Genomic DNA, 26,367 nt, shown 5'->3' on the forward strand with positions numbered 1-26,367 from the left:
GTAATAAAGTAATCCCTTAAATTTCGGTTATACGATAAATCACGCAAATGTGAAGACCGTCAGTTCAACTAAATACCAAGGAATTAACGGACTGAACAGCTTAAATTGGAAGTATCATACAGAGGATATTGCGCGGAAAGCAAACCAAAGATTGCGTTTTATCGGCATAAGACTCGCAAGAAACAAAAAATCTACCACAGATACTGCCTACACTGAACTTTTCCGTCCTCTGCCTGAGCATTGCTGTGCGATACGGACCCTTATGTTCAAAACGTTCAAACGTGTGTGAATTCCTAAGGAACCAAACTGCTGAGGTTATCGGTCCTTAGACTTACACACAACTGAAACTAACTTACGCTACGAACCACACATACACACCCATACCCGATGGAGGATTCGAACCTCCGGTGGGAGGGGCCGGGCAATCCTTGACAAGGCGCCTCAAACCGGGCGGCCACTCCGCGCGGCACGGATCCTTACATACAGAGTAGACGGAGGACATCGAATAAGTTCAAACAAGGGCAGTTCGTTTTGCATTATCGCTAAACAGGGTAGAAAGTGTAACGAATATGATGCGTGAGTTTGGAGGACTATCATCAGAACAAAGGCATCTTTCATTGCGGCAAGATCTTTCCCCCGAAATTTCCATCACCAACCTTTCAGTCGAATGCGTAGACATTTTAATGACAAGTAGATACATAGAGATAAATGATCGTTATAATAACGTAAGAAAAGTCAGGTCTGGATGGAAACATTTAAGTCTTAGTTTTCTTCCGCATGCTGCTCGAGAGTAGAACGGTAAAGAAATGTAATGAAAGTGGTTTGGTGAACGCTCTGCCAGGCACTTACGAGTGAAATGCAGCGTAGTCAATGTAAATGTATTATTTTCTCTCATTGATGTACGTCTACTTTCAGTGATACCTAACAAGGTTTTAATCACTCAGAGATATTGACAGAAGGGCATAGAAATCTGAGATGTTAATTACACCCTTTAAAGTGCAAGTAAGTTATTGAGCCTTAATCATATCTCTGTGCGTAACTTCTCTAAAGTATGAGCGTTATTAAATATACTACATACCGAAGTTCTCCTGGTAGCGCGACGTTTCAAACAGTGCACTGTTCCCTTTTCCATCGCTGTCTGGAAGGAATACGGTAGTAGATATATCTCCTTAGCTAACTGACTAATGGCCAACGCAGTGTTTCCCGTTCACGTCTTATCCTATACTGTATGCTGAAAATATTTTGACCGCTTAACATTCTAATGTCATTACCGTTCTTATCCGTCCTAGGTCATTATAGATACATTAACACCGATATGAAACGCAGTTCAAAGCAGAACCATCTACTCGCCATAACTGGGAAAGAGGAAGTTTGTACTGGTTCAATGCAGTTCAGATGTACAGTGCTGGATACCTCAGATTAATTTGTATGGCATATTTCAGTCTCAGTCTGGTTGGTTTCCTTCAGATGAATATCAAAGAGGTTATTAAGCCTTATTTCAGTCTGCTGTTTTTTCTTCAGTTAAATATCAAGAGTGAGCTACCAGGTTTTCTTATCTAGGACGAAACTCGACGTCTCATGCTGGATGCAGGTCACCACACGTTATTGATTCATGAGTGGACGCAAGAAAGCACGGGAGTAGATTAAGGTTGAGTTGTACTTTGAGTGGATAATTATCAAAATAACTCTGTACAGTTTGTCTGAAACTACTGAAGGTAATGACGGAAAAACTAAATCAAGAATATCCCTCCATAACTTGAGCAGAGTTAAAGTGCTTCACAGAAGTGGCATCCAGCTCTAAGTGCGCTGAACATCTCAAGAGTTTTCTCCCACATTAAGTCCATTTCTCAAAATGTGAACGGATGTGTTAAGGGGTGGGGGCGAAGGGGGGTTCCAATACAGGAGTTTTCCGTAGAATCTACATCTATAATATGCATGCATCCTCACGGTTTTTAGTAAGAGTATTTTGCGAAACATTGCAACTTACCCGTGTCCTGTGCTAATCGAGATATGTGAGAACGGAGAACGACTGCAGGTAACCTACTGTTTGAGCTCCTTCTCTCTCTTTCACCTCCATAGTCAGCCACGAGGTTTATCTACAAGAAAGCGTTATTCTGTTTCTCTCTTTTTAGGAAGGCACACTCTTGGAATTCTAACACTAAACTACACCCGATGATCACTGTTATTGTGATCGTTACACTTTAAATAGCTCTGTCGTACGCATATATAAATGGATGTAAGTGTTCTAGTGACAATTCAGCAATCGTGTGATCAAACAACAGCGGTTCTTCCTTCCCATTTGTGCGCTACACGTAGCCTTTGCTTCTATTGAGGACTAGTCATAGCGAATGTATGTAAGCGGTAAAGAGACTATTGGGTAAACATTTTAATGAAACGTGTCCGAATGATACTGAAAGCGCAAGTAACGCTATACTACAACGTATTGAAGGGCAATGCGTCCTCACACAACGTGGAGGATGGGGGCTTCCCTTCCTTCACAGCCGAATAGGAAGCCGTCTGTGACACATCTGACGACACGAGTATTTCGGAGCACATCTTTCGGTACACCATCTACACTAATAATAAAGCTATAAAACCATTTTGTCTGATTGTTTGAACACTCTAATCTTCAAAAGTGCTAGACGAATTTGCATGGGATTTTTGCAGGTAACGAGAGCTTAGATTGAGGTAACATATAGGTTTTATTTCACCAAAATCGGATCACATGTAAAAGATATCCTGATTTAAAGTTTTACTTAAAACTGTAGTGTCTGTCAGTCTGTTTGTGTGTGTGAACAAAAATCTCCACAAATGCTAGACTAATGTTGATGGGGCTTCCACATAGCGTCAGCGAAGCTTGGTGCAAGTAAAGGCTTTATTTCAGCAAAATCAGATCAGGGAAAAGGAGATATCGTATCTTAAAGTTTTAAGAGGCTGTTCGGCTTAGGTTTATTTAGGAGGTTTGTCTTAGTGCAGACATAGTACACCAGAGAAGAAATAGAGGGTGCCGTTAATATCGTGCAACACCAAAGAATCAATTGACGGCGAGGTTTGTGTTTTTACCTCAGTGACAGATTTTCGGAAGTGTAAATCAATGACAGAATTAAGTGCTGCAGTCTTACCTGTACGAATATAGACTAACATTGAGTTTACTTGGATAGGATATCGAGATTTCGATTAGTGTATTAAAAACTTGACGAAACTGCTTTTCTTCTTTCGATAGGTTTCATTTTCATCTGACTTCCCGACGAGGAAAAAAGAATTTATTGACATAGAGATTCCTATGAGAGTTCCGTTTTCACTGGCTGAGGTATGGAACACTAAAAGCCGATAGTATGTAAGGCCCTTTTTAACTTCCGTTGCGAAGCATGGTTTTATGTTCATCTAACGGCATCGTAAATTAAGAATTCAGTGGCTATTGGATCACCGAGATTGGACCGTGGATCAATGGAAAAGTGCCGACTGTTCGGATGAATGATGTTTACACTAGACTGGATTCATAGTCTGTGGGCACACATCTGTTGCTGCATGTATACCAAGGCTTGTCGAACGCATGGCACGCAAAATCGCTGCTCTATGTCTCCAAAGGTTCACCAACACGCTGTTAAGCATCAGTGACTGTTAAGCATCTGTGAGTACTTCAAAATGGTTCAAATTGCTCTGAGCACTATGGGACTTAATATCTGAGGTCATCAGTCTCCTAGAGCTTAGAGCTACATAAATCTAACTAACCTAAGGACATCACACACATCCATGCCCGAGGCAGGATTCGAGCCGGCGACCGTAGCAGTCGCGCCGTTCTGAAACGCCTAGAACCTCTCGACCACCGCGGCCGGCCTGTGAGTAGTGTGGGTGTTTCATAACGAACAGTAAATATTTAAGATCTGGTAATATTTAATAATTCGAATAAAGCATTCCTTATTTCAAGTGTTGTAGTATCTCAGTTTCATTTCTGCGCCTACAGCGTAGAAATTTCCTTCCATACGGTATTATTTAAATATGTTGTCCTCTGCGATCTATAATGAGAAAGTAATAAACACATTTTACTTTTCGACATTTATTTGTCTTCCTCGCTTTGGAGACGTGGACACTGCCAAGATTCAGTTCCGGTTCATCGAGAGTTTCACGTATTTAGCCGGCATTTTAAAGAAGTGTAATTTAAGACAGAGTGTGTTCAAGGGGGAATGATCAGTATTCAAGGATATGAAAGGAACGGTCTTTCGAAGAAGAAAGTCCAGTAAGCACGAGGTCTAAAGTGTGTCGTTAAGAGCTGTGAGCATTTCTTCATCTTAGATGCTATGAAACAAATCTCTTCTACTGCAAGCTCATCGCTTTTCGTATTTTTGGAGGAAGTAGTGGAAACCCAAGAAAACAATTTTGAGATAATCATGCACTCTGAATTACCTCAATTATGAGCCATGTGCGTTCGTTCGGTAGAAAGGAAGTGTTCCGCAGAAGCTTAGGTTAACAACTGCTAACAGCTCATAAGGTATACATTTTAGATCCCTTGTTAGTGGATTTTTTATCTTGTTTTGGTCCGTACTGCCACCTGTCAATATTTGTAAAAAGAGAGCTTAAAACAGAAGCAGTTTGTTCCTCGGTATCGAACAAGAGACAACATTCACCTCGAAAGCTCGAAACCGCACGAAACTGTGCTTAGAATAACACTCGATCTTTAAACAAAAACTGTGATCTGTATCATTTCTACACAAAACGTTGCATTCTACAACAAGTGGCATTTTAACAGAGAGAAATCAGTAACAAGACATCAGACCATAGGATGGAAATTATATGTAATTTAGTGAATTCAGTAATACTTCAAAACTTACATATTATACACACATGTTAGCGCTTATATTAGTTATCATAGTGCATATGCGAGATTTGGGTAAAGCGGCTGAAACAGAGCGAAAGAGAACAACATGCAAAATTCACTAAAGCTACGTCTTTGGATTCAGCGTCACTTTCGCATTCAAGCAGTACAATATCAAAATCGACACTAACTAAAATTTCAAACGATGGTACTACAGGAATGTCAATGTCTCAACCCACCTTTCGCTAAGCATATTGCAACATAGGCGTATACTTTGGTGCAGAAATTTAATTGTAAATCAAATAGGAAAGTCTGATGATTAAATAACGACCAAGTATCTTCACTTATGGTTTGTCACACTGTAGTCTTAGGAAATCAACAATCCTTCTGATATAGAGATTATATTGCCCAAAGAAGTAAAGATCCAAGCGTTACCATTACTTTGTTGTTTTCGATGGCAGCATCTTCAGCATAACATCTTTGTTTGGGAAACTAGCATCTAGATGGGTATAATCTGTATGATCTGACTAGGAGTCACACACCAATAGGCACATTTCACCTGTTACATGTTCTCCGAGAACTGAAGTTAGAAAACGTTTCAAGTGTGCTTTAGTCACTTTCCCACTTTTATTTGCCTCCAAATGAATGTTTCGTGGAGGATTGTATCAAGTTCCTTCGAAATATTTGGGCCGAAAGTGTCTTGCGCCTCTTTACAGCAGATGTACAATTTGTTTCCTAGTCTGCCTGTCATAGATAGCCACACAATTGTTAAGCTGTAGGTAGAGCTACGTGCAGACCACAACACATTAGCGGTAGTTTTCTCTCCTGCAGTGCTGAAGAAGCTATTTCTTATAGGACTTGAACTCGTCACTCTTCCAAACCTTCCCTTTCTCCACTCTGTCATAAACACGTTCACCTGCTCCACAAACTGTTCTGCCTTCCGACGTCTTTTCTGTCCTTACATGTCACAAATGTAGTGATATGCCTGGATGAAAGTCATATTCATCCTCAAAATTGTTGACATAAGAAATCTAAGCTTTGAAATCCTCCAAGGCAACCATTTTAGACGATTCCAGTGCTCACATATGCAGATGCCAATAGTGGACAGTGGATCCATACGACCTTATTCTATCAAATTGCGGTATTATATACCCTTTTATAGTTTGTAATTGTGACAACCCGTTTCCTTTAAAATAATCTTCTGCTCGTCTTTGCCAGAGATATGACCTAGAATTAATTTTATTTACTTGTAATGCAGTTATAGCGACATCATTAGTTTGCTATAGGAACTGAAACCACTATTGTGATAGTTTTCATAAATGTTCTGTAGTACACTGCCATCACCACCTCCCAATACAGTGGGCCTCGACTGTTTGGATGGAGATAGTTCGTATCCACTTTGACTAAACTAATCCTTATGATCTGGAGACTACCATCGTCTACTGCTTGAACCGCTACACTTCTTCCCTTCCTTCAAAATCATTATATCTATCGAGCGTAACGTTATGTATTTCTGTGTTATCCTCATTGCATTTCTTAATCATTATGTTATAATATATATCTGGACTCTCTGTCCTCGACGCCGATTTCATTTGCATATTCAGAACGTCGCAAATTTATCTCTAATACTTTGACCGTATTCGCGGGATTAATACTCTTCATGATATCACTGAACACAATTTTCAAGTAACCCGCAAATGAACACTTTAACAGTCATGATCGTACTGCAGCTATACCATTCACGCAACTCGAGCACTTATTAGTGCAGCTACAACAAGCCACTTTCTGATGGCGCTAGCAGACAAGTGCTGAGTTTTGCGCGGAAATGACACAGGCCACTGTGGTTTTCTTGAGTAGTGGTAGTCTAAACACGGTTTCGTGCCGTTCCGGGTTTCCAGGTCTAAGTTCCCTTATGAAGAAGTGCTCTTAGCTCTTAAGGTATGTATTTCAGATCCCATGCTTAATAGACTTCTTTGCTTCGAATGATCTTTGCAGTCACATCCATGAATACTGATCATTCCCCCTGCAACATATTGTATTATCAGTGTGCATAAAAAATGCAAACATACTCTGCGAAACAGAACGCGAGGTCCGCTTTTTGGAATTTCTCCCATACTAACTTGGAGGTTTTCAATTTGACTCAAAAGTGCCTACAACGTTCTTCGAAAATGATGCAAAAGTGCAGCGTTCTGCAACCTCACCCTCGGACAGTTTTCTTTTGAGTGGCCCAGGAAAGCAGTTGAGACACACTGCCGCTCAGAATTGACATAAGAAAGTTTCAGGGGGTGGTATAGAGGGTGTTAATGGAACCACCCCTTTCCTTGGGGCCCTGATTCCGACGTATTTCGCTGTCGAAAACTACAGTTCGCAGTGAGATTAACAAAAGGACTTTGTTCGTGACAACATTTGACACCGTTAACACGTCCCGGGCGATCTAACCCTTCTCGACGGACATCATGGGGCAGCAACCTCAATGAATGTGCTCTCACCCCTTTTGTAGCCCAGTGCGACCGCAAATGCAGGGCCTGAAGCAGGAGCACGGAAAAAGCATGGGTAGCTTTGCTGCTTCAGATCACGTTTAAATTTCGTCAATTTGTTTTTTGAAAGGTTCCGAATGGTTCCAAGCTGTAAATGGGAGGAAAAATTGCGGTCGCGCTGCGCTCCAAACGACTGCATTCAATACGAATGAGCCCCAAAATGTCCATATAGAAGGGTTGAAGCGACCGAGGGTGTGAGCAGTGCCAAATGTTTTTAAGTACGTCTTCATGTTGCAAACTTCACTGCGAACTGACGTTTTAGACAGTGAAATGTAAGGGGAATCAGCGTCCCACGCTAGGGGAGGTTTCATTGACACCCTTTACGCAACCGGCTGAGGCCTTTTCGTTTCCCTTCTGCACGGCGGTGCGGTTGAAATATTTTCCTCCCCCACCTGTAAGAAAACCGCGTGATTTCGACGCTGGGCGTTGCTGTTCTGACTTCGATTCCAGAGGCGGAAGAAGAAGAGGTTAAATGTGCGTAAGCGGAACTGTGACGACATCTCCATCGTGTCATACGTCAACGGTGGCACTGGGCAGATTTGTGGTCAAATTTGGTGTCAATGTGAAATCCATTCTCCGAATTACACGTCACATGGACTTCTGTGTTCCAGCCTTTTCTTCGGAAGTGTCAACTCTTTATTGTTTGGAGCGTCGTTGAGCCCGAAGCACACGTCGCAGCGTGCCACGCTTTTGCACCATTGCAGAGGACGGCTATACGAACCTGTGAACCAAATTGCAGGATTTTGCGTTCGAATGGGACACCCTTAAAGGGTTTCGAAACAGTGATCCCTTACTCCATTCCGCAGTGCATTTAGAGAATTATTGAGTATACGCTGGCCAAATGATGGATGCAGTGATCAGAATAGAAAAATTGATGTAAATTAAATCTTTGCTTTCGTTGTCTACCTATTTCAACTAATGTCTCTCATGCTTGTGTTCATAGTGGACGCTGCTCAGCAGGAACAGAAGTAAAAAGATCACTGTTCTAATCCTCGCAAGAAAATATTTTCTCTTATTGAAAGTCAAGTGCATAAAATTAATATTAATTCACACATTTCCTTGACTTAATCGACACCTTCGAGTGTCAGTTTTTATTAGTTTCGAGGAAATAGCAAATTAAATAGATTAGATTCCATTTCGCAATTTGCTACTCCAGTGCTTTGATTCAATTTTTGAGTGTCTTTTTGTGTTGAAATTCAAGTTTTGAAATTGTGTTTTAATGAACATAATAGAATTTTTCAACTGTGACTGAAACTGATATTTACTAGCCAATTTTACTATATCGGTTATGCACATATTTACGAATGTTACGCCGATATGATATTTGTTTATTGGCTTTGTATTGGTAACGTTGCTGCTTCTTATAGAGAATAAATGGGAAATATCCAAACCACAGAGCACAGGATTCGAGATTGTTTACTTGTGATTTCACTACAGTACATGAGACTGGTGCAGTGCTTGGCACCCATATTTGATCTTAAATTGAAAATAAACAGAGTGTGGATGAAGTAGAAGAAGTTATTTAGATGTTAGAACATAGCTTTTCAACAAGCATACGCTGAATATCTACACGAATCGATATCCTGCATACAAAGATATGTTGGACGTTACGTATTCACGGCCTTATTCACGGCCTCTAACCCTATCATTTACAGCAGATTCAACGCCTTCGAGAAAGTGACGAAAGCAGACGACTGAAATTTAACAGTTGGCTAATTGCAGTTAAACGAATAATGGTGTTAAATGTGTTTGCTCATGAAGCAACTCTCACTCGTGAAACTATCAACAACATTTGTAATTCACATAGGTAGTTCGACGAAAACCCTCCTAGCTTTGTTGAGAAATATTTTCAAGAACATTTCACTGTAAATATGTGGTGCGCTGTGACAGACAATCAGTTGACTGGACTTGTTGTGTTACAGCGTCGGTTACAGGGACCTGTGACCTACACTTTTTCTGAAAGCGAGCTTCCAGTATTATGGAAAGATGTTCCTCTGGGTACAAGAATAGATACTTTCTTCTAGCACGACGGGCACCCTGCACATTGAAATCGTCAAAGGACACGTCTTTTAAATCTAACATTCCCCGGAAAATTGATGGCCAGAAATAGTTACTTTTCTTCGTCGTCTTGTCTTTATGAGTATTGGACCTACGTACGTAATGTGGAATTGACCACTAGACAATACAATGGATGGACCCACCACTGTAATGGGAGCCGGCGACTGCTGTGTTGTAAATACAGAAGTAGTAATTGAAAAATGGCTGGATCAGGAGAGCTCAGACTTGGAATGTGGAGTAGTCTTTGAAAGTCACCTAAGGAACAAACCCTTGAGTGACATTTCAACCCTCCTAGACGTGTCCACGTTGAACAGTTGATAGCGTGATTGTCAAGTGGAAAATCGAAGGAACAAAACTCCCGCGAAGTGAGTGGAAGGAATCACTCGTGAGTTCCAGAGTGCTACCGACAATACTGCATACGGAGTTAAAAGAATGGGATACAGTGATCGAGCAGCTGCTCATAAGCAGTCTACAGTCAATGCGAAACGACACTTGAGGTAGTGTTTGCTATTGGACAGTGGCATTGCAGTACGGAGGTATTTCTCGCGGTTAAGGTGTGGTCCCTTACTGTGAGTAGCCAAACACTAACTGCGAAAGTAGCTGAACACATATTACAGCGCTGTCTACAGCGTACAGTAAACAAACCGTATGGAGGCAATGACTGTATGAACATGACAGTGCTCCCAGTCATAAAGCAGCATAGACGAGACAATGGCTTTTGGACAGCGGCATTTCTGTAGTGGAATGGTCTGCCAGGGTCCCTACCTGAACCCAATAGAATAAATTGGGGATGAGTCAGAATGTCGACTTCGCTAGTGACCCTAACGTCCGCACCTATACCGTCTCTGATTTTGGGTCTTGAGAAAGCCATCTTCTACAGCCATCCAGTCACGACATTGAAAGTGTCGCCAGCAGAGTTCGAATTGTCATAAAGGTGAAGGGTTGACGTACACAGTATTAATGTCCTCTAACACGAGTACAGACACTTTTGATCAGATAGTGGCCCTTTTTCAAGTGCGCTATTAGAGCGTGGAGCGATAGAGAAATTGTATGAGATTCGTTCGCTAAACCCTCTGCCATGCACTTAAATGTGAACTGCAGGGTAGAAAAGTAAATGTAGATCTAGATTTAGATGCAGATGTAGATTGATTCTTCTAGGAAAGTATGTTCTTAGAACTTCGATAGTAAATGTTGTGTCTAGACAAGACAGCCTAGACACAATGAGAGGAAGCCGAAAGGCACGCGCTTAAACTCACGCAGGTTGGCGTGAGGTCTGAAACAGGATACGTAATGAATGCTATAAAGAAAAGTACGCAGCTTCTGGAATACTTAACTTTGATCCACATTTGTAGAACATCGCTCTTGATGATACATTAATAGAATCTCAATATCAATTGAATACGGCGCCTTGCTAGGTCGTAGCAAATGTAGCTGAAGGCTATGCTAACTATCGTCTCGGCAAATGAGAGCGTATTTGTCAGTGTGGCGTCGCTAGCAAAGTCGGCTGTACAACTGGGGCGAGTCCTAGTACGTCACTCTAGACCTGCCGTATGGTGGCGCTCAGTCTGCTATCACTGACAGTGGCGACACGCGGGTCCGACGTATACTAACGGACCGCGGCCGATTTAAAGGCTACCACCTAGCAAGTGTGGTGTCTGGCGGTGACACCGCAGTAAACAACACCGTGACGCGGGGCATTTACTGAATGTCGTCAGGTGGCACTACGGAAACGTGTTCCAATAAGGAAAGTGTACACGTGGAGAAGAAACAATTGAGGAATCGAGCGTTGACACGGAGACGCCAGAAGTGTCGGCTTTTCGCGTGCAGCTATTCTGAACAACCACGGAAGGTGGTTGTACAACGGCTAAACGGCGAGTGGATGACAAGGTGTTGGACGCCCACGCATCACAGAACACGGAAGTCGGAGTGTTGTCCGCTCAATAACGCAAGATCTATGGCGATCTCTGACACATACAACGACAGAGCTCAATGATGATATAGGCAGAAATGTTTCCGAGCTCACAGTTCGGTTTCTGCGAACATTGTTATAGATGATTCAATGCAGCAGACGACCACTACATGTCTCCTGTCCACCCAACGATTCCGTCACTTACGATTGCAGTGTGCAGTGGATCATCGAGGTAGGACCGTGGATCAGTGGAAACGTTTTGTCCCCTTGCATATTCTACGTTTCTTGTTACACCTGGGCTATGGTTATGTTCGTATATAACGTTACCCAGGCCGAGTGGTAGTTCTAAACTTACACCATGCTACAGATGCATATCGGTGGAGAGAGTATTTTCCTGTGACCGACATCCACCTAGCTTTCCATGTAATCTGTAGTAGTAAACGATAGCACCATGACAGGTGTGGAGTACGTGAACGTTATAGTAGACCACCTGCCGACCATCGCTCTTTAAGTATTCCCCGCCAGCGATGTCATCTTCTAGCAAGCTTACAGACTATGTCACGAGGATAGAATCGTGCCACAGTGATTTGGAGAGCATGCTTGTGAACCCACGTTGAAGTCTTAGCCACGAAATTTGCCTGACGGATCACATCCGTGACGGTATCTGGCTCCAGCTCCGGTACTTCAGACCACCGTAATTTACGGGATATGTCTAGCCTGTTCCCAAACACCTGGTACCTCGTATCTCTGGAAATCTATAAAGGACTTCTAGAATCTATTCCACATGGAATCGCTGCTTTACAGCGTTGCAAAGGGGAAGTCACATGCTGTTAAGGGGAGACGGAAGGCAAGTGGGCTTCAAAAATTGGATTTTTAGATATTAGCATATTTGAAATGCCTGGTGTTTCCTGCTTGAAACAGTTTTTGTTTTATATAAATACGACCATTTTTTCGTGAGATATGATGGTTATCCAGAAGCTCTGCGTAATCTGGCATTTAAATGTCACACCTTCCTTTTTGCGCCATGCAGAGATAATGCACAGCATTCTTTTACTCCTTGTATATTATTTCATGCATCTCTTGTGTTATCACTTCAAAGTTTGCTACCCTGTATCTACTATCGATACACGTTCTTCCGAACGTGTTTGTTATTGTTTTCGAGCGTTAATGGTTGTACTTAGTGAAATTTGTTGTGAGTGTTTTCCTAAAAATGAAGTAGAATACAAGGGAATCTAGGAAACATGAAAAATGCCGTATGGGCTATCTTTTTCCGAAATATTTCCACAAATGACAAGGCCTAGCACGGTCTTTGCCCGAATTATCCTGACACTTGGTGCAAGTATAGGAGAAGTGCCATTTTAGAGATCTTTGTAAAAATACGTTTTTGAAGAAATGTCTTCATGGGGAAACCTAAAAGTTAAATGAATGTGTGAATCCTGTCATTTGGAACCGGTTGCTGAAAATTAAATTTGTTCAGCTTACAACCCTCAAATTCTGTGTTTAAATGCTATTCTATGCTTCAATTATGGTGCTATTAGAAAACTCGATGTTTTGGAATTATTGGGCATAAAAGCTAGTGGAAATGCTGCAAAATTCTTGGTGCAAATAGATAAAGAGAGAATATGCAAAAAATGCACAAAAGAAATCAGGCAGAAAAGAAGAGCGACCAAGAGAAGAAAAGATCAGTATGATTCTGATAATGCTCAGTATGGTGCAGGAAAATATTTGTGGTAAGTAATTCTCATCAATAACTATACTACAATTGCAATATTAAACTTTAAATGGATTTTTCTCAAAATTACATTTTTTTTTTACTTTCAGGTACCATTATTTGATAAACTAATGGGATTAGTAACATGAAATTTGGTCAATTTGTACTGCAGATAGCAATAAGTTACTACAAGTAAATTGAGAACCACCAAAAAACAATCAGAAACTGTTTTATAATAATTAATGTACAAAAATTTAAATTTTACTAGTGAAAACCATAAGATGTATCATGTTCATTTTACTTGTAAATTGAGACATATATGATATATATACATGCAGTAAAAATTTCATTGTTTTATCACTCATAGTTCTTTTGAAAAGTGTATCTATTCAAAGGATAAAATAGCATTGACAGAATGGGGATACAAATTGCCTTCCGTCTCCCCTTATAACAGATTGACATTGTGTTTCGGCTCATTAGTGTATATTTCCAGTTGTCGTTATGCGCTGTTCAGCGTCTATTAGTGCAATCAAAATAGAACGTTACAATATTTCACACTGATCAGTGGAGAACTGTACGCTGCTGAAAGGCGCTATGTTCATTCCTTTCTTTATGAGGTGGACTGCTAAGCTTTGTAGATGAGTGCTCAGATGTGCTATATGACCAGAGTACTGATAAACTGCACCGTATGTCTCTCTTTACTGCTGCTATTGCAGGTGATATATGATGGGTGTTCGAAAGTATATGGTATAATTGAAGTTTTTATTGAAAAATAATCACCAGAAGCCTATGTATAGCCATCGCACTGTTTCACGAGCCGAGGGATTCCCTGTTCAGAGAATTCCTATGGTTGAGACGGGAGTCAATCCTCCACCGTGTTCGGTTCGTCGTCCGGGTTGAAGTGCTTCCACTTTGAGATGTGTTTTTAGCGGACCAAGCACGTAGAAATTACAGGGCGATATGTACCGGCAGTAGCGAGGATGCTCAAGCTGTCACACATGAACTTGACCGTTATACTTTTTGTGACCTTGGAGACGTGTGGACGCACGCTATCATGGAACCGGATCACTCCCTTTGTGAATATACAAGGCCTTTTGCTGATGATGGACTTGCGTAGCCTACACAGAGCCTTACATAACGTGTCACTATTAATGGTTTGTTAGTGCTCGAGGAACTGGAAAAGATCGGTCCTTTGACGCTGAGAATTAGCCTGCCCGCTGAGGCCACAGCTTCGAATTTTTTGGAGGAGGTGAAGACACATGCTTCCATTGCCTAGATGTCTCAGTAAGTCATCCCAAAGTGGCATATAAATCTTACAACTGGTTTGCTTCTTACGACATCTCGTACCTTTCGATTTTAACACTATGGAGACTGCATTAAAGGAGATTTCTACATGTTTAGCACGCGACTATAACATAATGACGACATCATATATCAGACCATAAAATTTTTAAATTTTCTGATAATGTTACATCTTATTATATATCGATACAGTTTTGATCGACATCAACGTGTGAAAGAAGCTGGCGAAACTATGTTACTGTATTATACTTAAACATCTGAATATTTCGTTTATATGTGTCGATTATTTATTGGAGTACAATGTAAAGTAAGTTCTTAACTGAAAATTATTGCTCGATTCCCAAAAGATCTTTACTATATCAAATTCACTTTCGCAGTGATCATCTACAATGAATTTAACTTGACGCGTTTTTTTGGGCGAGCTCTGCGCTCTCAGGGGCGATGGCAGTTTGGATTGCGAGAGACTGGCTTGTAGGCAGTGACGTCGTTCATGTGACTCTCTATAGCGTACTGTTAAAATGTTCATTACTGTGCGACAAAATTTTAATTACATTGTCTATTAAGTGGTGTAGCATGAGTTTGTACAATTATAAGTCGTTCCTAAGAGTAATTTACCGCGGATGCTAGAATTTCCGGACCCAAATTGTAGCAAAGTAATTGCCCACTGGTATTTCCAGAACAATGCCTCGGGATGGCTGCATGATGGGTCGTAATTAATAAACTGAGCCGTGAAGAAATTGTGTAAGCTGTTCGTCATCACAATTTACGACTGCTCAACTGCCGAAAGACAAGAACTTTTATGTACTCTCATAGTTAGCAGTGTATAGGGAGTAACCGGTATCAGTGCACGTTTTCTAACTTTGAAAGTTTGGAACAATACATTTTATAGGAGTATCTGTAGTTCTATATTTCAGTATGAAAATTAATGGCTAAGAATTTTTTATTCCGTTTTCAATATCAGTTGAGGTATTACATGTCATCTGCATTACTCGGTCTCCTTACGTACATCGTTCAGGCAATTTGCTACCCTCTGCGGCTAGAGGGCTCCAAATTGTAGCGTTTAACACGGTAGGGTGGAGCTAACTGTATCTATGAGTGTGAAACCTTGAGATAACTGAAAGCACGAATCCGAAGAGTTCGCCCACACATGGGGCTCCGTTTCGTTTAGCATTACAGTATCGGCCATTACACGTCGTCTGCGACAATCCGACGCCTTGGGTTCACGGTCATCTATCATCCTACATTCAGTCCTGACCAAGCCCCATCCGATTTTCGTGTGTTTCCAAAACCAATACATAGCTTTAGAGGACTTCTGTTTCATAGTGCTGAAGCGGTGCAAGCAGAAGTGAGATTGTGGCTCCATGAATACAGTCAAACATCTACAGTGACGCTATTAACAAAGCGTTTTTTCATTGGGGGAAACGTGTTCGTCGCCAGTGTAACTTCGTTGAGAAATAAATACGTAGACAGGGAGAATGAAGATTTATAATATTGATAATGTTTATTTTACTTAAAAAGTTTTAAAAATTGACACATAAAAATCAGTGGCATTACTTTTCAACCATCGCTCATTCTTATAGATATGCATAATCCTAATTCCATTGTCATTTTACAAAGAGTTGATTTGTTGCTGAGCTACGATATCGGGAAAGGTAGTTACCTGAAACTACAATGTCAATGCGTTCATTTAACAAAGAAACTACTGTTATAAACTGCCAGAAATAATTATGTCTTTTTGATACGTCCATCTTTTAGTTCACTGTGATTAACTTCCTTTCCTGTCGTTTTCAAGTTTAAGGTAAAATATTTTCGGTAATTGTTTCAGGTAATGCCTTTCAAACACACCTAGAAACCTAAACAGTAAAGTCGTCACTTTTGAGTAACTTTGCAATGATAAACTAAAAGTTTGCATCAAAGTTATTCACGTAATTACGAAAATAATATACACATATAGCCTCATCAAGGTTTCCGAACGCCTTGTGTTATTTTTAATATTTATTTCAGAGGGATATACTAAGAGTAACTGAGCTGCTGCTCTCATTCTGGCTCTGAATAGTCACTCTTTGTTTGGTATATATAACTAAGTGCTAAGTGATCAAGACGATAACGCAGTGCAGTGAAGAGTAACTTGCATGTGAACTAACGCTTCGAAATTAAATATACGATTGCCTTTAACAGTAGCTTCTGTTCAGGTTTACACACGGTTGTAAGTTGTCAGTACTGCAGTCAGTAACATGGTTTCTCATTGTAACAACAATTCTAAATCTAACAGCAGTTAAAACCGTAAATTTGCGACTTTTTGCGGGGGTAAGTATTAAGAGACGCTCGGAAGTCAAGACCACTCAAAAAACGCAATTGTACGGTGTAAATGTAACTGCTTACGGCCAGAATTACTCGGTCGACCAACATTAATGTAATAGCCACTCACGTTCGACGTGAAAGTGAACGAACCAGTTACAGACGGCAGGTGGCAGCACTAACATGGCAGCACTAACAGTGAAGGCTGTATAAAAAGCGCAGAAGGGACTTGAAAAACAGTGGACTCGTTTTCGCAATGCGGAAACGGAGCGATTTCTCTGACGTTCAAGAGGGAATGATCAGTGACAAAAAACAGAAACCTCTACAGCAGTCCTTACGATTTTATTTTATTTTGTCGCTACCAGTCTCAATGTTTCATTGCGTTATCTTCAGGCTGTTTTGATGCGGTACAGGTTTATATGATCCCGATGCATCAAAACAGCCTGAAGATGAGGCAATGAAGGGTTGAAACTGGTAGTGACAAAATAAAATAAAATCTTAAGGACGGCTGTAGGTGTTTTTATTTTTTATTATTTATTATTTGTTATTTATTATTTTTTGTCACGATAGTAAACGGGCGTCGTCCCAGAGACCTCCTGCTAAAAGGATGGACATACAGAAGAAACTATCAGTCTCTTTCGTGCGAAGGGTGGCAGCGTTTCCGAAGTGGCTAGGTTTGGAAACTGTTCGCGCTATGCCGTATTTAACGTATACCGTGCCTGGAAAAATGACGCTGTCCAAAAACGTTACCCAGGCAACTGTGCTGCACCACGGCCCTTAGATATAGCGGTGAACGACGGTAGACGAGCAACTGTTGAGCAACTGACCTCCCAGATGAAATAAGGGGCTACCAACAATCTCTCCTCAATGACTGTTTAGCGAAATTTGATGCGTGTGGTCCTCTGGAGCAGGCAACTACCCTAAGCACCCATGATGACTGCTGTTAATCGGAGACGAGGCTGCAGTTAGCACACCAGCACTGCAACTGGACATCTACTGAGCTGTGACAGGTGGCCTCTACAGATGAAGCATGTTTTACGTTCAATGGCATAAAGACCGTTAGCGTGTATGGCGTGAAAAGTCTGAAAGCAAACATACTGCAACAATTGTCGGAAGATTCCAGGCTGCAGGTGGGATCGTTATGGTGTGGGGAATCTTCTTGTGCCTTCCCTGGGAGATGTAGCTATTCTGGAAGGCACGATGGATCAACACAAGTATGCATCTATCCCTCCGGCCCTTTAACCCCTTCATGTCGTTTGTTTTTCAGTGGCGCAATGGCATCTACCAGCAAAACAATGTAGCGTGTCATACGGCTTCCAGAGTACGTGCGTGTTTCGAAGTGCACCATCATGAATTCACCGTACTCCCCAGGGCACCAGACTCCTCCGAATGAAACCCAACCGAGACTGTGTGGGACAACAACCTAGAGCAGCTGGGCTCGGCACTGGAGTAGGCATGGTTCCACATCCCTGTTGGCACCTCCCATGACCTCACTCGCTGTCTTTCTGCTCGTCTTGCAGCTTCCCGCCTTTCAATAGATGGTTATTCAGGATTTTGACAGATGGTCAATGTAATGTGAGACGTGCATGGCTCATGTTCGAGCCATATCTAATTTGACTTCCTGTTTTTCCTGTACACCACCACGTCGTTATGTTAATTTCTATTACTGGTGTCACTGAGTTGCCGCCTTGCCTGCCCGTGAGCGCTTGTCAGTATAAGACCTGGCGTATTATCTTTTCTGACTGCTATTACTTCCAGGTTGTCGTGCGTTCGGGTTAGTTCGGATCAGCCAGTGAGTTGCGAGGGGCTAGCAGTGCAGTTCGGACCTGGCAGTGTTTGAATTAGGACGTGACAGAAGTTCAGTCGAGGCACGGCTCCAGTGAGGTATGGACAGCCATGACTCACCTGAGTGCGGACCACATTGGATGGTCGTCGGTGGGTCGTCTTGTCGGACGACGTTTATGTTGGCTGGCGATCGCTTATGGGTTGCATGCAGGTGCCGACTCGTGATTCGTCCTTGTTATTGCACAGCCGCGGATGTTAGTATTGTCTAGTCTTTCATGAAAGTGTTCGTGAAACTGCCTGCAGCTTGTGATGTCGACTGCTCAGTTATTTTAGTGCTGTCTCCGTGCTGAGGCGTGGGAGTCAGTCGGTTGGCGTGGAGCAGCGAGGAAATCTGCATGAGGCGTGGTTTGGCTGGGCCCACTCGCGGTCTCTACACAGTGTCAAAGTGTGGGGGGCTGTTCCCATTGCTACTAGGTCCGTGGCTCACCGACCCTGGACACGAAAGTTGAGTTTGGACTTAATTTACCAGCAAGTCAAGACTGTTCACATTGCGCCGTTTGGTTTTCGTTGTTGGCTATTGAGACATTCCCGCGAGCAACAACGTGTGTGTTCGAGTTGGCGATGGTTTAGCCACGGTCCAATGGAGTCTAACTGTATTTAGTTATTTGCAATTAAAGTGCACCAGCGGAATTTTCTGTCTTGTGGCCGTTAACGTTCCGATTACCTGCCCTGGCCGTTGACGTAAATTTAGGCAGTGTGCTTTCCTCATCGTGTTGTCGCTGTCGAGTACAGTGTGTAGTTCTACAGCTTAATGTATGATTGGTTGTGGGCGTCGATTCCTTTTATGTTTGCATTGAACTCCCAGTTTTATGCTGATCGAGTGGAGCGCAACTTACCTTGTCAGTGGGTCCGTCGACTGTGTGTTGGTTGAATTGTCGTCGAATCGAGAGTGGTTGGGCCGACTGCCTATCTCACTTAAGTGATCGTTAGTATTTCAAGTGCTGACCGACCCCCCGAAACTTCTGAGCGCTGTTAGCTGCACTGCCTTTTCTCATTATCTTTTGTGTGTATTTGTATGGCTGATAGCCGATTGTTTTGAATTAAAGTTGTATTGTTTTTAGTCGTGTTTTAATCCATGGGCCTTCAGCCACTTTAAAATTAATGTTCCTTGCTTGCCAAGTATTAGATTGCTTGGGGCCATCAGCCTAATTCAAGATAGGCCCTTCTGTCTTGTGCTTTTTATTAAATTTTATCTTCAGTCTTAAATCATGGGTCTTCAGCAGTCTTTAAATTAAGGTCGTTGCTTTTCAAGTGTTAGATTTTTTGGACGTTCAGCCAAATTATAAAACTTACTTAACGTGAGGCCTTCTCCTTCTGCCTTCTAAATATTCTCTTTGGCGTCTGAATTTTGAGTTAGTGGCTATTAGTCGCTTTTTTTAATATTAATGTGGCTGTGCTCTTAATGCATAAGATAGTGTGGCGTTGTGTTGTTGTGGTCTAAGGTCCAGAGACTGGTTTGATGCCGCTCTCCATACCACTCTGTCCTGTGCAAGCTTGTTCAACTCCCAGTACTTACTGCAGCCTACATCCTTCTGAATCTGTTTAGTGTATTCATTTCTTGGTCTCCCTCTACGATTTTTACCCTCCACGCAGCCCTCCAATACCAAATTGGTGATCCCTTGATGCCTCAGAATATGCCCTACCAACGAATCCCTTCTACTAGCCAAGTTGTGCCACAAATATCTCTTCTCTCCAAATCTATTCAATACCTCCTCATCAGTTACGTGATCTACCCATCTAATCTTCAGCATTCTTCTGTACCACTACATTTCGAAAGTTTCTATTCTCTTCTTGTCTAAACTACTTATCGTCCATGTTTCACTTCCATAAATGGCTACACTCCATAGAAATACTTTCAGAAACGTCTTCCTGACACTTAAATCTATACTCGATGTTAACAAATTTTTCTTCTACAGAAACGCTTTCTTTTCCATTGCCAGTCTACATTTTATATCCTCTCTATCTCGACCATCATCACTTATTTTGCTCTCCAAATACCAAAACTCTTTTACTACTTTAAGCGGCTCATTTCCTAATATAATTCCCGCAACATCACCCGATTTAAATCGACTACATTCCATTATCTTCGTTTTTCTTTTGTTGATGTTCATCTTACATCCTCCTTTCAAGACACTGTCCATTTCGTTCAGCTCCTCTTCCAGGTCCTTTGTTATCACTGACAGAGTTACAATGTCTTCATCGAACCTCGTAGTTTATATTTCTTCTCCATGGATTTTAATTCCTACTCCGAATATTTCCTTCGCTTCCTATACTGCTTGCTCAATATACAGATTTAATAACATCGGGAATAGGCTACAACCCTGTCTCACTCCCTTCCCAATGACTGCTTCCCTTTCATGCCCCTCGACTCTTATAACTGCCTTCTGGTTTCTGTACAAATTGCAAATAGCCTTTCGCTCCCTGTATTTTACTCCTGCCACCTTCAGTGTGGCGTATTCAGCCGATAATTAAGTTCAAGAATCTGTACTACAATATTTGGCCAAATAAATAAAGTTATATGTGTTCGAATGTAACTGACAGCCGCTCATTTTGGCCCCTTTCCACAACTCCAACTACCTGTCCTATTTGGCGGGTTTAGCAGGGCGTTTCATAATGTGCCTGGACAGTATATATGTATTCTTGTGTGATAGGGTCAAACATAGCATTTACTTTACGAAAGAAGAAGGGGTGAGGTTACAAGTGATCTGTACAAGACAATGAATGCACATTCACGGCAGAGAAACACAGAGCCAATAATGAGACACACGCAGTCTTATAAACTAACGTCCCTGTTTACGAATCAGAGTGTTTCATAGAGATTTTCATCCCATTATCATCACAGTTTTACTTTCCTGTGAAAACATTGTGACATCAAATCGACCTATTTTAGTGGTGTAGTTAAATTCCTGGTCGTTTTAGTGGAATTCATGTTGAGAAAAAGACAGGGTGGAGCCTTGGTTTGAAGTGGAAGCTTTTGGGTAAGCATTGGTTAGTAGCGTAGATGTCGGAGGTGAATTTTCGATCTGGGAGGCAGGTTAAGGCTACACCGGGAAAGGTATCTGGTGTATGGAGATGAAGAGCATGTGGGCTATGTTGACAAAGGTGCAGCTCTAGAATGAGATTCTAGAGACTGGGATACAATTAGTTTGTTGGGTTTGAGTTTAGGGAAAAACTGTGATTCACTTACGTGTTCCCTTTTTGGGAAGCTATGGTATTTTTTGAGCGGGTAGGAGAAAGTAGGAGAAAGTAATGGGTTACGGAATGTTAGGTGAAGTGCACGAAGTCATAAGATTTGGAAAGTGTAGTAAATGTTACGTGTTTGTATCAGAATTCTATGCGATCATTGCATAGAAGTGGATGGGACGGTTGAGGGTCATTTACGTATCGGTTTTGGACGTAATATTTCTTCTCAGTTTTTCGCTAGTTAGTAGTTTTTATTGTGGGCTGTTGAAGTATCGAAAGTGTTCAGCTCCTTTGCCTCAGAAAGTGAAGGGCGCGAAAGGGGAGGAGGACATTAAATGAATCTTCTTCGTCTGAGAGGGTATGTGATGTTATTTCAGTAATTACAAAAATAGTCAATATGCAAAGAATTTGGCTGTATTGGTCCAATTATCAGTATGGCATAACACCACTTCTGGTCTGGATGAATGCGTCGGTCGTCTTGGGAAGGGTTTCTCAAAGCCGTTATATCCTCTTCCGAGGCTACGTAATCGTTTTAACAGCTCCTTGATATTCTGAATACTGGCACTGGCACCGAGCTGATATCCTAGCTAGTCACACATATGTCATGTGGGAGACAAATCTAGGGATCTTCCTGGCTCTGGGAGTACCTCAACATAAGGTACACAGTTGAGAGAGACACATGCCATGTGTTGATGAGGATTTTTGTATTGAAAAATCGTACCAATACACCGTGACGTGAGCAGTAGTACTTGAGGACGGAGGGTGACCGTGATGTATCGTTCTGCCTTGAGAGTTCCCTGAGTCACCACCAGCCGTGACCCTAGGTCATACTCCATGGTCTCCACCCTATGATTCCAGGAATAACACCTTGATACCATTCCAAAACAATGAATGGATGGGATATCTCCCCAGTTAGTCGCCATACTGATCGACGATGGTTATCAAGAGTTGTGCAGAATCACTGTTCATTTCTAAACACCACGTGATGCCAGTTAACAGCAGCCCATTTTTCCCTGTCAGGGCACTAATCCAAACGCAGCCACGTCTGTTGTGTTAAAAGCAGTCCATGCATGGGATTGTAATTCCCGAGTGAAGCTGCTGCTACTCTCTGGCCAGTGAAACGGGATGACAACGTCATGTTGCAGGTAGTCCATTACTTTTCCTTGGATGACAGGTGGAAATGTGAAGGGATTACGATGCGCGTTGTGCTCCCTCGTGGTGGTGAGACATGGTGGACTGGTACTTTCACGACCGGTATACCTGCTCTCACTTCCCCATGCAGTCCAACATTGGCTCACTGTCACGTCCAAATGCCCCCCAAATTTGGATACAGCTCGATTCAACCAGCTGGCCAAATGGAGACGCACAATGAGGCCCTTTTTGAACTCTGTCCGATGGTGATAAATCTGTCTCCCACGAGTATGCGGCATCTCGGGTCTTTTGACAGGTGTAGGTATGAAAAAGAAATTTTACTGACCGTTTCGGATTTCTATCCCATTATTGTGTTTGCAGTTATCTTACTAAAATGATGTACAAATCAATTGTAAACTCGCATGGTATATAAATACATATCGGCTGCAGCTGTTTGAAGAGTTAAGAATTTAGCATTCCTCACTTGAAGATCAAATAAAGTCTGTAACTTTTAAGTAGAAGCTTGAGGATTGTAGTATCAAACATCTGAAGTATGTGTATTTTCTATTGCTAACACCTTCGAAAACAATGTGAAACATAATACGAACGCACATGATATGTAAAAGTTCTGAGCATTGTGTTGCTATAGTGACCAGACTGGACAACGGAAAGGTAATCAATCGACTTTCAGATTCTGAGCAAACTTTGCTACAAACGTAAATCAGTTAACCAAGCGGAACGTATTTGTGATACGAACTGTGAAGACCTCTGCAGCTGCTAAAATTTTCAGTCTAACTGTGAATAAAACGGGTGTTTGCTATTGTACGTTCTTAGCTGATGTGGGTTAAAAGCGTACAAAGTGTAGTAAAAACGTGACCTCATAATGATAAGATTTTCACAGAACTGGACTTTGTGGATCACTTCCACAACACTATGTGCACTAAGTGGTGGAACTGAAAGTAAGTTTGAGAAACAAGAAATTTTTTGGTGGTAAAACTGTAAGGGGTAGGCTAGCAGACAAGATTATTGATGAATTACAACACTACTAGAGATGTACATTAAGAATAACACTGATGATGTATTCAGAATGAGGCAGGCAGCAGAGGCTTCCTCAAACTGTCAACAGATGAGAAACCAGAACATCAGCCTGCTCTTACGAACCTGATTCATGGTGCAAGTATCGCAATTATGAATAATCATAATCCATATAATCAGAAACATTCCATGCCAGCAGCAGTCATGGATGAAATAAGGCCATTTACGAAATCTGACACATCCTAAATTGTTGAAGAAATCTGTACACGAGCAGAGTCATAATCCCAACGAGTCTTTCAACGGTCTCAAATGGACTCGCATAAAGAACAATATTTTTGTTTGGAGGAAGACACTAAAACTCTGATGCTCTTCATGATGTCAACATTTGTATGGTGAAAGTGCTACAGCACATAGGAATTTTCCTGGAGTAAACAACAGAGAACATCAACATGTGGACAACATTCGTATCAATAAAGCACTGTATCCAGTCGAAATAGCCACAAAAAGAGTCCGTAAGGCAGAAAAGAATGAAATCCATGGAAAATGATTAAGATAATGATATGCCATTTGGTGCAGGGTGCTTCTGAACGTCTAAAAATAAAAATTAAAACACATACTAGGTAAGTTTTTAGTCAATTCAAACACTAAAAGTTGTTTCGAAAAATTTACGTTTCCCGTTGCATTATTCCCTAAATCTCGGAAACCACTTGCAGTAGAGTATTCAAATTATCAGGGAGTAGCAACACAGATATACTGAGTATATTGAATTAACATGAAAGTATAAAATAATGTTCAGTGTCATTAAAATTGTATTGCAAATAGTACAAAAGAGTACACAAAAATTTAACCGTGTAGTTAAAAAATTGTATTTCACAAACCACTGCCTGATACGCAAAGATTTAACTTCGGTGCACTAAGAAAATAATGTGCAATGCCCTGTAAGACTTTCATGTCCGTTGCCACAGTGATTTCTGAAATACAGGGGAGGAAAGTTACGATATTTAACAGTATCGATAAAGGGCGTTCCAACCCCCATTTAACAGTAATCACTAGACACCGGATGCTGTTCATGACCTTCATCTTTCCTACCCAGTTCCCTCTTAACAACATACTTTCCCAAGTAATTGCACATTGGTTTTATGTAAGCCTGGCTAGTGTGTCTTCTACGCCGTGGAGCAGCAGTCGCCAGCCACCGTTGGCTTGTGGTCCCACCCCTACCAGCCTTTCCTTTTTGATTTTGTTTTTCTTTTTCTTTTTTTGAGTCATCGGTCTTCTCACTTGTTTGATGCGGCATGCTACGAATTTCTCTCCTGTGCCAACCTTTTAATCCCAGAGTATTACTCGCAACCTATGTCATCAATTATCTGCTTGATGTATTCCAATCTCTGTCTTCCTCTAGAGATTTTGCCCTCTACAGCTCCCTGTACTACCATAGAAGTTATTCCCTTATGTCTTAATAGATGTCCTACTTTTATATTCCATCTTCATGTCAGCGTTTCCCAGATATTCCATTCTTCGCCTATTTTGCGGAGAACCTCGTCATTCCTTATCAGTCCATCCAATTTTCAAGATTCTTCTGTAGAAACACATTTCAAGTGCTTCGATACTCTTCTTTTCCGATTTTCCCACAGTCCATGTTCCAATGTCGTACAATGCTGTGTTTCAAACATACAATCTTAGAAATTTCTTCCGAAATTATTGCCTATGTTTGATACTAGGAGACTTCTATTGGCTAGGAACGCCCTTTTTGCCAGTGCTAGTCTGCTTGTTATGTCCTCCGTCCGCATGGGATATTCTGCTGCCTACAAAGCACAGTTCCTTAACTTCATCTACTTCGGGACCACCAATCTTGATGTTCAGTTTCTCGCTCTTCTCATTTCTGCTACTTCTCATTACTTATGTCTTTCTTCGATATACTCTCAGCTCATATACTGTACTCATTAGACTGTTCATCCCATTCAGCAGATCATGTACCTCTTCTTCCCTTTCACTGAGGATGGCAATGTTACCAGCGAATCATATCGTTGATATTCTTACACCCTGAAATTTAATTCCACTCTGGAACCTTTCGTTTCTGAAATTGCTTCTTCGATGTACATACTGAACAGTACGGGTGAAAGACTACATCCCTCTTTTTAATTCGAGCACTTCGTTCTTGGTCTTCCACTCTTATTGTTCCCTCTTGGTTCTTCTACAAATTGTATACCATCCGTATTTCCCTAAAGCTTACCCCTATTTTCCTCAGACTTTCCAAAACCATGCACCATTAGAAATGGTCAATGGTATTTTCAAGGTCGACAGATCCTAGTAACGTGTCTTGATTTTTCGTTAGTCTTGATTCTATTATCAACCGCAACGTGAGAACTGCCTCTCTAGTGCCTTTACCTTTCCTAAAGCCAAACTGATCGTCATCTAACAGATCCTCATCTACCTCTCTCCTAGGATACAGAGGAACGGTTGACTAGACCAGGGGAAAGTAGTAAAGTAGTAGACAAATGGATAGCTTTCAGAGATGAAATAGTAAAGGCAGTAGAGGATGAAATAG

The 26,367-nt window shown here is 41.5% G+C and overlaps 1 long non-coding RNA gene across 1 annotated transcript in view; it reads right to left on the minus strand.

Moving 5' to 3' along the window:
* Positions 1 to 26,367, minus strand: part of LOC124622160 — a 158,980-nt gene that overhangs the window by 74,605 nt on the left and 58,008 nt on the right. The gene's annotated exons all lie outside the window — the stretch shown is intronic.

This window comes from Schistocerca americana, chromosome 7 (assembly GCF_021461395.2).
Source record: "Schistocerca americana isolate TAMUIC-IGC-003095 chromosome 7, iqSchAmer2.1, whole genome shotgun sequence".
NCBI lineage: Eukaryota > Metazoa > Arthropoda > Insecta > Orthoptera > Acrididae > Schistocerca > Schistocerca americana.